Genomic DNA, 14,296 nt, shown 5'->3' with positions numbered 1-14,296 from the left:
ATTTTTTCAGGGGGAAGTTTACTGGACAATTTGAGAGAACAACATAATGAAGGCATAGCTTCTTAAAATAGAGAGTGCTCCCTTTTTGATTGCATTGGGATCCTCAGACTGCAATAAACTTGATATTGAAGAGCCTATCACTAGGGCATATTTTGAAGTCTTATTTAGAAGCAACAATGGAATAAAGATACTTTAAAAAAAATTAACAGAAATGACACATGCAAAGGGAACAAGGTATGCTCCTCATTTCCAGTGCCAGTCTCATAACCACTGTTTAGATATCATCTTTGCAAAATTAAAATCTTCTGGGACTTTTTTTCAAGAGCAGAGTGGGTTTTGCCCTGTAGCTAATTAAGGAGGAATTGCAAAACACTGTAAGTACAACATTATTTGCATGTTCCTGGTATTTCACTTTCACTTCTTATCAAACACACTAAATGATCCAATAACGTAATCAAGTCATATCCTGCAGCACAACAGAGGAGCATCACAGAGTTCTTTTGATATCAGTCTGCAGTGGGAAAACCACAGTATCTTCCTTCTGAGAGTTTGTAAACAAGCCTTGCACACTCCATGCAATTTAGAGCAATCAGCCTATGCAATGTCATTATGTTTCCTTTCCAGCAGGCATTCCCATAACCTGTCAGCAGGACACTTTACATTCCAAATAACTAAGCAGGCTTGATCAATATGGGATTCAGAAGGAACACCGGATCATTTGAAACACACATCAGTACCTATCTTTTCAAGCTAATATTCAGATACCAAGGAAGGCACAGGGAAGGCTAGATGAGTGACACAGAAAAGCAGTGCTGACATATCCAAATTCTAAAGCATTTTTCCTACTTCTAAAAGTAAAAAGATCTATGTGTAAATTAATAAATACACATGATCTCAGCCGTGTTCCCATTTATCAGTTCTTACTACAAAAATGACTATTGATTTATTAGTAAAAATATAAAGTTCTCTTAAAGTTGCCCAAGATTTATGTGTTCTATGCCATTGGAATTTTTTCCCCTCGTATTTAAAAAATAAAAATGGAAATGTTATCACGTGATAGGTGACATCCTATGGAGAAAGAAAACTGTACAGCTCATCAGCAATATAAAAACTGATTTTTTCCACAAATTATTGATTGAGATGTTTGAAAAGTTCTAACACTGCTCTGATATATTGGTAGTTTATTTGCAGCTAGTGATAAATGATCAGCTCTGACATTCATTGATAATTTCCTGATTCATGCAAAATTTGTTTCAATTGGAAAAATGTTCCTTGTATAATTACGTAGATAATGGATTACTTTAGTAACTCTTCTAAAGGCGTCCACAAGTTCATCACAATGATGGTGCACCTGTGCTGACTAAGAAGGTAGCAAATACTTGTAAATTATACATTACTACTGACAAATTGAGGAACTCATGATTGTAACCCAGATATCTGATAATTTATTTCTCTTGTAGGCACCATGTGGTATTTAATACATTATGATATCTTTCCTGGATATAAACTGTTATTCCTGAGATATTACTGCAATGCGATGCAGCATATCCAGCTAAAGATATGTAATTCCTACTGAAGTGTTGTTCCAGAAGCCAATATTGCTATTTCAACATAATGACTTTCAGACTTACCACTGATTAAGCAATGGGACTTCAGCAGAGGTCAAAAGCATTGCAGATTGCCACAGTGGAAGGAGCTGTGGCACAGGCAATTCAGTCACATTCTTTCAGGCAAAGGTACACCAACATTATGGTCATCTAACAAAGGTTAATATAGCAAATAATTCTAATAAACTCTATAAACACCTATCCCACAAGGAAGTGTTAAACTCCAATGTAACTGCATATGAAAAATAAATTAATTGGAAGCTTGAGAAGTGTTTAGTATAACTCTTAGACTTTATTAGGGTAATCACTTATATTTGATAAATTATCACAAATCCATGGGGTTGTGTGAGAGCCATGTCCTTCTCAATATTGATTTTTATGGTATGAAACACATTAAAAAAGCCCAAAGAGCAGGGAGACAGATGGGGATATTAATGTATGGGAAACTTCAAAAGAATAGAGATGCCTAATTGCCTTCCAAAGCAAACACCTGCAGATTAAATGAAATGGGTCTGTAAGTCAGGCCAAGTCTTGTCACAGAATCCAACATATTTTATCCCTAATTTTGTCCAAAATTAGGGATAAAAGATGTCCAAAAGAGTAAAGTATCTGAGACATGCATTATGAATGAAACCACAACCCTGCTTTCACAGTTGTGTTACGAATCACCTGAGGAAACATGAAAAGAGGTTGACTCTCAAAAACCACTCGGAGACAGAAAGGCATGGGCAAAGAAGAGATCTGAGGAAGTTGATTTTTCCTTAACCTGATGTTAAACATTAAAAAATTTACATTTTCTCGTAGAAAATGTGATTTGGCTTGCAAGGGAAAAAAAACAGGGGGCAATCTCAGAAACCTCAGTATTTGGAGAATTATGCATGACTTAAAAGTCTACTGAGGAAACTAAAAATTTTCCAAGATATAACATTTAAAGTAAACAAATACCAGAATGTAAGTCAAATCTTTTCCTACTGTGAAAATGACAATTTTTTTACTACAGCATAACATTCATCTCATGTCCAGTGATTTCTACACAATACAAAACACTTCAAATCAAATTTGACAACATGCAGGTTGGCTTGGAGCACTAGGTGTCTTTTAATTACCTTTTGATACAATATTTAGTTCCCTAATTTCAAATGCCAAGTCCAACATTTGGAAATAAGTTTTTGAAACAAGTGGGTGATTTATTAAAAGCAGTTATATCCTTTTGCACAACAGAATCTTGGCACAGTGAAATATCTTGTCATTATTAATGCTAAGGAATCAGATATATACGTGCATAGTATCTCTGCAGTGTTAGAAACCCCTTGTTCTTTTTTATCAATGGCTACATGTTCCAATAGGTTTGTCCAAAGCTTCCTACTGGAGTATATTCGTTGTTGGAAGGTTTTGATTAATATTATGATAATTTCATACACTTAAAACTGGCATGCAGAGATTGTAAGATTTTGCTAATATGCTCCTTCTCTTCTACTCATTTAACAGCTACATAACCAATCTGACCTATACATATTTATTCTTAGATTCCTGTAGCATAAATTAGAAAACTGCTACACTCTGTATCTTTCCTGGGACTTGGAATGATGCATTATTTTATTCTCATATCCAGTCACATTTCACTCTCATGTGAAGTTTCTTTGCTCATATATGACTACCATATGATGCCACACTCATTCCAGATTTCAAAGAAAAAACAGAAAATTCACTGAGTAAAAGACAATTATGCTGGAACTGCAGGGGTACCAATGCTGGAGTGGGATTTAAAAAGAAACTGTTTTTAATACTCTAAGGTCTTTATTGCTATGGTAATACTTGCAACAATTTATTGCTTCAAAGTCTTTCACTGAAGAAATGAGATTGCAAAAATACAATTTAAGGAAAATACATGCATATACACCCACACAACTGCAAAATAAATGCAGACTGAACAAAGACCCTTTGGGCTTTAATTAAATAGAAAACTTTGAGATAACCTCATGAACACATGAAATTTCAAACATGTTTGGAAGAATTTCACTGTCATTTAGCATTGATTATGATTAAACTAGGCACAAAGAAAAAGCATATCAAAACTATTTATAAATGTAAATTATATCAACAAAAAAAAATTGTTATTTTTCCTGTTACTAGGCTCAGGGCTTGCAACAACATGACTCAGGGTAGTAGGATGGCACTCAGAGACTGCTGTGACTCCCAGATGGCTGAGCAGACACTGCGGGCTGCTTGTCCATCACCAGATTTAGAGCTGCTGCTGCCACCCTGCTGTGGAGGTTCAGCTGCACTGTGGGCAGGGGCTGTAATGTCAGCAGGGATAAACCAACCTGTCCGAGCCTCACTGTGGGATGGCCAAGAGAAGTGTGTGAATACAAACATTTCTGTTTCCAGCCCACACCAACATTTCTGCTCATGCTTCCATTGCCTATCCCTGCTGGTTTGACTAAAGATGTAATTAAAGTTCCCCACTGCATTGTAGACTTTCATTGACTTCAGAACCAAAATTAGTTTTCACTTGGCCTAGAAATTAGGTAAAGGACCAGAGGGTTACATACCCTCTGAAATATCTGGAATACGATGTCTGATATGTTGCCAATTTTTCAGTTTGTTTCAGAAATAACTAAAAATATCACCACATAGAAAGGAAGTCCCAGCTCATGGAATACTGAACCTCTTTCACTGGAGATTTTCAAGAACCTGGACACAATCCTGTGCCATATGCTCTAGGAAGACTCTGACTGAGAAGGGATGTTGAACTAGATCACCCCACAGTGGTCTCTTCCAACCTGACCAATTCTGTGGCTCTTGAATGCTGCGATTTCTTGACCAGTCTCTGTTTCTATAAATTCTTAATAACTTTGATAGCAACAGTTTCATAACTGTGCAAATAAACTAAAAATATGGCATGCAAAACAAAAGTTAAGAAGACAGATTTTTTTTTCTTTCCTAGATACCTTGTTTTGTGTGTCCTGAAAAATTATTTTGGTAAGCAATAATACCTATTCCCCCTTTACTCCAAGAACTACCATATCACACATGTATTTAGTTCTTAATCTTACAAAAACTTATGATTTGGACTCAAGCAATCACAAAGTTGCAGATTATTTTTGCACAGCTTTTACCAAACAGAATCTAGAGGACATAAATTGACAGCTGCACCTAACTCTTACTTTAACACAGCAAAAATTCTGGCACACTGATGCTACACCATTACATGGCATTCTAATACATAGAATTATAATAAAATAACAGTAATACAAATGTAAAAAAAATTGCTAACACGTTTGGATGCAAAATGTCAAAAACTACAATTCAGCTTTAAAAATTGCTTCAGTATTCCAATTTCTTATTAAAGTTTACAGATAGACCTTAATGGCTCCTTATTTTTCATACCACACCCCCAAAGTAATATATTTACTTCTTCTACTCATCTTCAAAAAAAAATTTTTGTTTGTTTTATTAGAGGTGCAGTAACTTCTTATGCAATGGGACTTTTCCTTAGTGGCAACATTTGTACTTCCCAGAAGCTGAAATATTCTATTTACCTGGTGACTTATGAAATACTGCTAATGTACTAAAGATTTCTGCACTGATACTTTTTTCAGAGTAACAGCTAAGGTTATAGATTTAAAATAAATAACAGAAATTTCCTCTGAACTGAAACATCTCTTCTGTTTCTCACAGTTACTGATCTGTAGATGTTATAGTTTACATTTTTCAAATTTATCTCATTATATGTCCTCAAAAGGGACTATTAAACTATAAATCTACCTCATTCACCCAGTACATATCTTTTGGCCTTAAAAGACTATACACATTATAGCTTAGCCATAACAGTCTCCTCATTAAAGTATAAATGTGTGTGATGTATTGCACAAATACCTCTCACTAGAACACATCTATCATGTGTTTGCTATTGAGACACAGATTATTTTCGTCTCAGTGTTGGCAACAGTCACTGACTGCATGCTATTCTTCTGTTTTCCCCCGTTGTGTTTTGTTCAGCTCCTTACTTCCAGGCAAAAATTTTGTAGGTGAATATCAGCTTGATACAGAAAATTTGGGGCCAAACGTTGGCCCTTCCATACAGGGAGATCTGAAGATAGAGGTTGGGCTCCTTGTAGGCTGTGATTTAAGGAAGCATACAAACCATCTTCAATGCATGAAAGTCAGATATGAAGCTAGTTCTTACCACAGACAAACTAAGAGGCAGAGCTTTCACTCTCTAACACCTCTCTGGGAAACACACTGCCAGCAGGTTTGTTCCTTTCCCAGCACCACGCAGGTTTTATCACACCAGTGCAGCTCTGACTCCCTGAGCACCTTCTCCTCGGGATATTCTCTGCTCTCACAATAATGACCAGGGACTGCAAGCAAGCACACTTCACCACGGAGATACTGGTGCCAACACCTCCTCAACGTGGCTTTTTGCACAGCTCCTCCCTGCGGCAAAAGGAGCCAAGAAGCTCTGCAAGGGCACAGCCAAGCCTGATCTGGCTGTAATTCCATCTGTACTGCAGGCTTGCACATTGGAAGAGAGACAGCTGGAGAAGAAAATGCCCTGTGTCCAACTGAGCTCTTACAGCAGCTACAACATTGCTGCAACTGTTCCAAATGTGTTAGGATTAATTGAATTTCCATATTGATAACATTTGGTGATATATTGTGCAACTTGTTATTAAAAATCTACTCCTGAATTCAATCTACATTAGAAAAACATTGCTATCAAAATTCTCCCAGAACTGGGTTAGGGCTTCTCTATGCTGAGTTCGGGGTCACCTGTTATCAATTACTTACAGCCTTAACCACAGCTGAAAAAAGCTCATTTAAAGCACAGTGTGTTTCCATCCTTCCTATCCTCCACCTAGAAGAAAGCTACTGTTCCTAGTATCTATTTTTCAGAGGTTTCATTTTGTCTTCAAGCTGAAAATTCAGAGTGCAGCCCAGCATCTGAAATTAAAGCCAATTAGAATATTTTAGGACTCTCTCATTTCCAGTTTAATTTACTGCACCTGCTGTTATTTTGAAACTTCCATTCCCCATCTTACTGTTTCATCACGGTCATCTGTTACTGATGACTTCCAAAATTATTTGTTTTGATGTGATTCCTGATGTAACACACTTTTGTCTCTCTTGCACTGTGTGTTCACAGTTTGCTACTTGTGGACTTGCTTTGAAAATGTACATTCTGTCTTACACTTGCTACTGACTTGCTGTTTTCTACAAAGGCTTTCAGAGCTGCTGGCAGCACTGAATTCAGCAGCCATGACAGCAGCAGTATTTCTTCCTTTCTCTAAAACACGGCTCAGGAGGGAAATTGTGTTGCTAAGGCAGTTCTATAACCTTGAAGGACCTTAATCTAATTCATAAGACAATCTGCAGTCTATAAATACTACCAGTTACACAAATAAAGTAAGTTTAAAAAAGAGTTTGTAAACTAATCAGGAAAATACTGATCATAAAACCTCAGAATGGTAGAAACTCTGTTATGATATTCTGACTTTCCCTGGAAACAAACCAGATCTTAAGGACAGACAGCATTCTGGATTTTAAACACAGATGATGCAGGAAGCACCACCACTGACAGCTTGCTCCATGTTTTCTGTTTTAAGACTAAAAACAAAATCAGGATTTAACAGAGGTCTACTTTTTTTTCTTAATTTTATCAATGTTATCAAGGTAGAAAACTTAGAATGAAGACTGGACTAGAGTTGACTGACATGAGACTTGTGACATGATAATGCACATGCATGTTTCATGAGTTTTAATCACTAGATATACACTGCACCAAAAAAAAAAAAAAAAAAAAAAAAAAGAAAAGAGAATAGAATAGAATACCTTAAAGACGAGCATTAGGTTAATGAATGGAATAATTCTAATACTTTAAGCAGACATTTAAAAAAATGTTTTTCAGTGTATCTGCTTTGAAGTTGAGTCAAAACCCTTTACTTTTGGTTCTTCCATTGTACCAGCTGACAATACAACTTCTCTATTCCTAGCTGCTTCTTGTCACCTTTGGTTCACTGTTCAAACTTCCTTTTATCCTGCTTCCTTTTATAGCACTATAATGAACATAGCTATTTTTTTTGAAAGAGAAAGGTGGCAAAATGATGGTGACACTTGCCTAGTCTACACAACATGCTTTACTTTCTTCCCACCTATCCCTTAAAAATTATAAGCAAATTCTCCCATAAGAAATTTGAAAGCTTATCTCCTCACCTCCGAATCTTCTCCTCCAATCTCAAGCATTTCCTAGCTCTTCTCTCATTAATCTGTTCCCTCTGTTTTTCTTCTTTGTCTCTCTATCCCTTTTTTGACAAATTGAGGATGCAAATAAATCTCTTATCTTTACAGACAAACAAATTTATGCTTTCTAGCCTATTTCTCTTGCAGTTACCAGCTCGTCTTCATGCCTGAACCCAAAACAAAGCAGCTGCACCTTGAATATTTATTGAATAATAACAGGGTGTTACATGGAAGATTTTTTTTCCTCTTAAGCTACTACCATGTCAAGGATCACAGAAAAAACTGTATGGACAATGACAAAATAGTGCTCATATATAAGCCTAAACTTAACATAAGCACAAATAAACATAGCTATTATATTTGTGAGACATACACTTCCTTGCTTATCAGCCCTTCTGAAGCATTTGGTAATTAACTGCCCTGGTCCTGTTGAAAAAACACTGGAGAGAAAGAGAATAGCACTCTAGTGAGTCACTTCTTTCATTGCCATACAGCTTTTTCCCACATGGGTAGGATTTTTTTATAAATTTGCTTATAGAAATATCTTAGTTATTTGTTCTACTTCTTTCTAACCAAGGCAAAACAACTTTTACATCAATAAGCTTCCAACTGAGATAAGCCATTTATGTTTACAGTTCTGATATTTAGCCCCATATATATTGAAAATTTACTCTCTTGTTCTAATTACTTTGATCAACAGATCATTTAAAATCTCTTTCTCATATGGATATTCTAGCAGTGAGCCTGTGGGAGTATTCATCATGCCACTCTGTAAAACAGATTTCAAGATTTCCTACAATGCAATGATGGATCAAGACTCCACTTGCCTATAAATTGGATGTGGCAATCTCAGCTGTAAAGGAACAGCCCTCTCTGCCATGAAGAACATTTATTTCTTTCACATAATGAATAATTAATAGATATAAATGTGAGTGTGAGTATGAACACGTTTATATATGGAAGTAGGAGCATCTGCATTCTAAGTGGTTTTATCTGGGAGACAAGTGCTAAATAACTTAACCCAAGGCAACCTGAGAGTTTCACAAAAGCAGCGAAATGTCTGAGGCTTTCATTGCTAAAAATTATGCACTTCAAGGGTTCAGTCACTTCAAAGAAGTAGTAGCAGAGTGTTTGGGGTTTTTTTTTTAACTGTGTCATCAGTATATTCACCTTTATCCAGCCTTAGCTCTGTTAGGGGCTTAAATTATTAAATAAGTCTAATAATTACAACTTTTTTCTTCTGTCTGCTGAAGTAGAGAACAGTGAGAAATGAAAGAAAGTATCAGGAAGACTTCTATTTTTCTGTTCAATGTGTCTAATTCTACATATTTTAAATTTCAGCTGACATAAAATACATTATTAAAAAAAGAAAATACAGCCTGATTAGTTCATGAGTAATAGTAAAAAAAATTGCAAAACAAAGGGAAATGAAATTACTTCATCTAATACAGGTTCCTGTTCACACTTCCAAAGGGCATTGCTCACCATTACTATGCAACCAGGGATTGTTTCAGCTCACATAGAGCTCCATGTTGCAGCATTATAACTTAGACTCAGTGGTCAGGTTGTTACAGCTGCAAAAATCAAAATACAGTCAGCTCTGAAATATTCCTGAGTAGTTTATCCAACCTGCAAGTGTTAAGATTTCCAGCTTGGCTCTGCACAGTGGCACCTTTGGTCCAGCTTGTTTTATGAGCCTTTATGGCTGCTGCTGTAGTTTCCAGAAGATTTATTAGTGAGGCTGTAGTGCAATGCAAAATCACGTAGCCAGCCCAGGTTTCCATCTTTCCATAGGAAAATCATTTGCATCACTGTTAGACAAGGAAGGAAGAAAAGGAGATGAAAGAGTTTGAGTCACTCTAACTACTGAAATATGCCAAACACAGATGAGATTAACATGGCTAAGGAGAAATTCAGCACATAACTACAAAAGACATAGACATACCCAAAGAAGCTTCCATCTGTGTAGCAGAGATAACAGCAATGAAGGCAGGGTGGCAACAGTGCTCCAGAGCCCCTACATTTGCCAGCCTGCACAAGCAATCCTCAGCTATCTTCACAGCTATTTCTACCCAAGGAAGCAACACAGAAGCCATGCAAGACCATGCTGGTATATGGTGGCAAAGCAATCATCAGCACCTCTTCCTCCCTCTTCTGAAATGTGCATATGGCAAGGGAAGTATTAAAAGGCTGCCAAGGGTAGAGGCATGCTTGTCACAGCACAACGTTCTGTTCATCAGGGGTCCAGTTCCAGCACCTCACACCTCATGTGATCTTCATGCAGAGATTTTCTGTCCATTGGAACCAACCTGGGATGATGGCAGCAATCATTCCCACTTATCCAAATACGGAGGAGGACATATTTGGGCACATGTTCTGTGGTGCATCTGGGCCCTTTAGTTTCTATGTAATGCAACAAACATAAAAGACCAAAGAAGAAAGTGACTCAGGCAATTGGGAAATTAAATTTGACCTGACCTAGAACTAAATGGAAATTTTCTGCAAAAAGTATTGCTTTTCCTGGGGAATTTTTATTTCAGCAAAATAGCAGTGGCAGGAAAGTGTTTCATATGCAAACTGTCAATCAGCCCATGTGAAAAAAGCAATTTTACAGAGGCACAGGAACACTTAAGAAACAGATTAATTTGACTCACCACATCCTCATCTGCCTTTGTTCACATTATATCTTTTCAGCACTGCAATAAGAGAGACTCACAAGATTTCTAAGAATTTCCTCTTAAGGTAAAACCTGTTGAAGGAATTAAATGAAACTGCCTTTAGGGTTTGCTTTACATGCCAAATCTAAGGGCTTTAACTTCAACTAAATACAAACAAAATAAATGACAAAAACCCTTTTCCATTATTTTTAACTGGCCAACACTAGTTCCTTTTTTTTATTAATAGCTTGATATTTTTTAATTAAAAAGAATCCATCCATCCATCTCTGCTCCCTGCTTCAAAAATACCATGCTCTTTGCTTGAATTTCTTGTTTTCTCATTCCATTTTTATAGAAGTATCTTTGAAATTAATTAAATTGACTTAGCCTCATACACTGTCTTGTGTCATTTAGTCAGAGTGTTCTCTAATGCAGAGACTAGATGACTAGAGATTTCATTGCTGATGGATGTTTTAATTATTTGGTTTTCTTCCAGAAATTTTTAGTAGTGATAGCAATAATGAACATGACTCCTGATATTCCTTCACAAGGAGGAATGTATTTTTATTTATATAAAAATATTCAGTAACTATCAGATTAGTGGTCTCTCTGAAGTACTGTTTCTTCTTATATATAGGAAATGATTCTCTTATTTGAGAAGAATCATTTTCTCGTTCACTGCAACCTTGTTATCCAAGGGCTACAATCTTGGGAATGCAAAAGCTACATACTGCTAGGCATAAAAATAAAATAGAAGCAAAGAAGACACAGTGTAGATATCCCAGGAGCAGCATCAGTAAGCTGAAGGGGACCACACCAATGAACTCCAGAGAGAAAAGCAGACTAATTATTAGCCAGAGTATAAATTTAGGTTTTCACATTAAAAATAAGCAGATTTACTTCAATAAACCCTGAAGTCCACTCTACATTTCATTGAAGACTTCGTATATTTCCCATTTTACTTTTTAGTAGAACTACATTAATGCCATTTATCCCCTGATTGACCTATCAAAATATAAAATTATGCTATCTAAAATCACATGTAAATTAAATTACCCAGATTTGTGGTATGGATAACTACCACTCAGAGGGTATCTAAATGTCTAAGAGATTAAACTTAAAACTGAAATAAAATTTCTAAGGTGGGATGCTTATCCCCACATAAAATTAATGGAGAAAGTTAAAATCCTGGATGAGTTGAAGCCTATTTTAAGTACTTTGCTTTTGCCACAGAAATCAGATGATTGAAATGGAGCTTGGATCTAGTGAAGATGCACAGAAGAGCACATGACGAGCTTCCAGACCCTAAACCACAACCAAAATAAAATAACTTTTCTCATTCATAACTCGGGAAGATAAGGTTCTGTGTGAGGCATTTTTGTTGGATGTATAAAATCAAGCAGTGTGAATGTCTCCTCAGAAGAAATATTTTTTTTTGACTCAACAGCTACTTTGGGGTTTTCTTATAAAGTTGTGAAGTTCAGTATTGAATGTTTTCCACTCTAACTAGAAAGCTAAAGTGGGCATGTGACAAACACTGAAAGACAAATGTGTACAAGTACATACTGTCCCTAACATCTTATCCACTGTGATATAATAATCATCATTATTCCTTAGAGCTGCCTAAAAAGAAAAGAAACACAGCAATCCATGATACATGAAGCGTTGTTCTGCTCAGATCTGCATTTTTGCTGAACTTTGTCATGACCTTGAATGAAAATCAGTCTGGGATGTATGTATGCCAAAGATTTATTGCTGTGGTTTGCTCCAATCTTTTCTTAATAAACTGAGTCAAAAATAACTCAGACAGCTCATTAGTTATAGCATGATACATTTTCCCCTTAATTTTGGGGATGGCAAATGTCTTCATTATTCTTAAAGCAACATGTGCTGTGCGATACCTACTGTGCCACAAAAGCCAGTCTAGTCCTCTATGCACCATCTGCTTGAAGAACAATCACCCTGTGAAGTATTTGCCTTTGGCAACCTACCTCACACTGTTCTCTGCCTTGAATATCTTTCAGGGCATTAATGTTTGCTTAGCACTGAGATTTATATTGCCTGTTCTCTGAGTATTATTTAGAGTTATTAATAAAATTGAAATAATCTCCTTTGCCATATTTGGGTTGTCTACAATGTAAGTGACATGAAACATTTTAGAGAATTACCTCAATGGAAACTCCATAGCTAAGAAAATTCTTGTGGCATTAGCATCAAATGTTCTATGCAAAGGAATTGTTTTTCTTCAAGGAATTTTCCAGGAAATCACTTTAAAAATAGCATTTCTCTTGATGTTTCCATTCTATACTAGTGTGTTTTTGCCAGATATTTTTATTTAAAAGACATTCTGTAACATATAGAGTATTTGTCTTTGTTTTTAATTCTCCGTTTGTTCAGTGCTTTACACCTAGTCAGAGCCAACAATGGCTGTTTAATTTACATATTAGTCATAAATATGCATTTCCAGGGGTAGCATCAGACTCACAGAGCAGCAGTGGAATTGGTTCCTTTATCACTATGGTCCCTTTATCACTATGCTGTCTGTTTTCTCTGGAAACTTTTAACTCTGCACTGTTCATTATTCACTCTTCTCCCTTACCCAGCATTTGGTGGGCAGTAAGATATACAAGAATTTGTTATATATACACAGATGTGACTTATCTAATGTGCTGCACCTTGCTAATGTGGCATGGCAGCAGTGTGTCATCTTCTGGACTAACTCTTGTGTTAATGTTTCCTGGTTCCAAAATTAAAATAGATCCACAAAAAATTAGGAAATTTGCTATATCTAAGATCAAAATATAGTTATTTATTCTGTCATACATTAGTCCTGATTTTGATGGCAGTTGTTAGTTTTTTAACAGTCAATTGATTATTAAAAATTTTCTTAGTAGCATATCCCTGGGCAGGGATGTTGCCTCAGTTGTACCTTATTCCAGAATTAAAAGTAAAAGCCTACCTAGACATTTTGTTTTCATTTGTTTGAAATCCATACAGAATAAGGGAATAAATTTGTCACATTAAAACTGAAGCTATACTAACCACAGCTTCATAAAAAGCAATGAAGATCTTGTCTCCTTTATTCATTTGGACACAATACCACTACCACACCATTATTTCACATCCAGCTCTTTACATTGATCCCAGCAATGAAGACTTGAGTTACTTGGATCCTGGTTTTTTGTTTTCAGCTTACAATAATTTCCACTGATTTCAAATTAGTTATTCAGTTCTTTCACTTTAGGACAAACTGACAGATCACACTTAGGCACAATTGTCCATATGGAGTCTCCTGGAGTTTCCATCACAGAAATAACAAAATCTTAATAAAATATGTTCATGTTCAAATATGTTCATCAATAAAATATAGCATGACACATGTCAGTCAATCAGGGCAGTCTGAGGTAACATACAACCAGTATGATGCTATCAGTAGACAGAAAATACATATTTTAACTAGGAGTTGTTCAAATAATGCCTTTAGGTTCTATTAGTCTTAATGAAAAATGTTGACATTCCTCATGAAGAAAATGTTAGTTTCTGTCCTTTCATGTTGCTAAACCCATGCCCTTTTCATGGGCATTTATACAAAATATCAGTGTCTTCGTGTTTTTGACAAGTGGCATCAGAACATCTGTTTCCTTAGCTTTTTTATCACTGCCAGGAATTAGCCACACTCTTCGACTCTTTTAACTGCCCCTGAGCGGATATTTGAGGCACACAAAATAAAAATACATCCTTATGGAGCAAAATTTAATTTCCCTGGTCTTATTCCCTTTATATATTATC

General features: G+C 36.0%; 1 long non-coding RNA gene across 1 annotated transcript in view; it reads right to left on the bottom strand.

Moving 5' to 3' along the window:
- Window positions 1-7,568: 7,568 nt before the first annotated feature.
- LOC146438188 (uncharacterized) overlaps window positions 7,569-14,296 on the bottom strand; it is a 77,527-nt gene continuing 70,799 nt past the window's right edge. Inside the window, exons 3-5 of the long non-coding RNA XR_014852030.1 lie at window positions 10,505-10,599; window positions 10,160-10,253; window positions 7,569-9,661 (exon numbers count right to left, since the gene is read on the bottom strand). This is a non-coding gene — a long non-coding RNA (uncharacterized LOC146438188). The remainder of the gene's footprint in view (window positions 9,662-10,159; window positions 10,254-10,504; window positions 10,600-14,296) is intronic.

This window comes from Lichenostomus cassidix, chromosome 4 (assembly GCF_008360975.1).
Source record: "Lichenostomus cassidix isolate B80296 chromosome 4, HeHo_3.0, whole genome shotgun sequence".
Taxonomy (NCBI): Eukaryota; Metazoa; Chordata; class Aves; order Passeriformes; family Meliphagidae; genus Lichenostomus; species Lichenostomus cassidix.
Note: the sequence above shows the minus strand (reverse complement) of the source record. Positions and strands in the feature narration are given on the sequence as shown.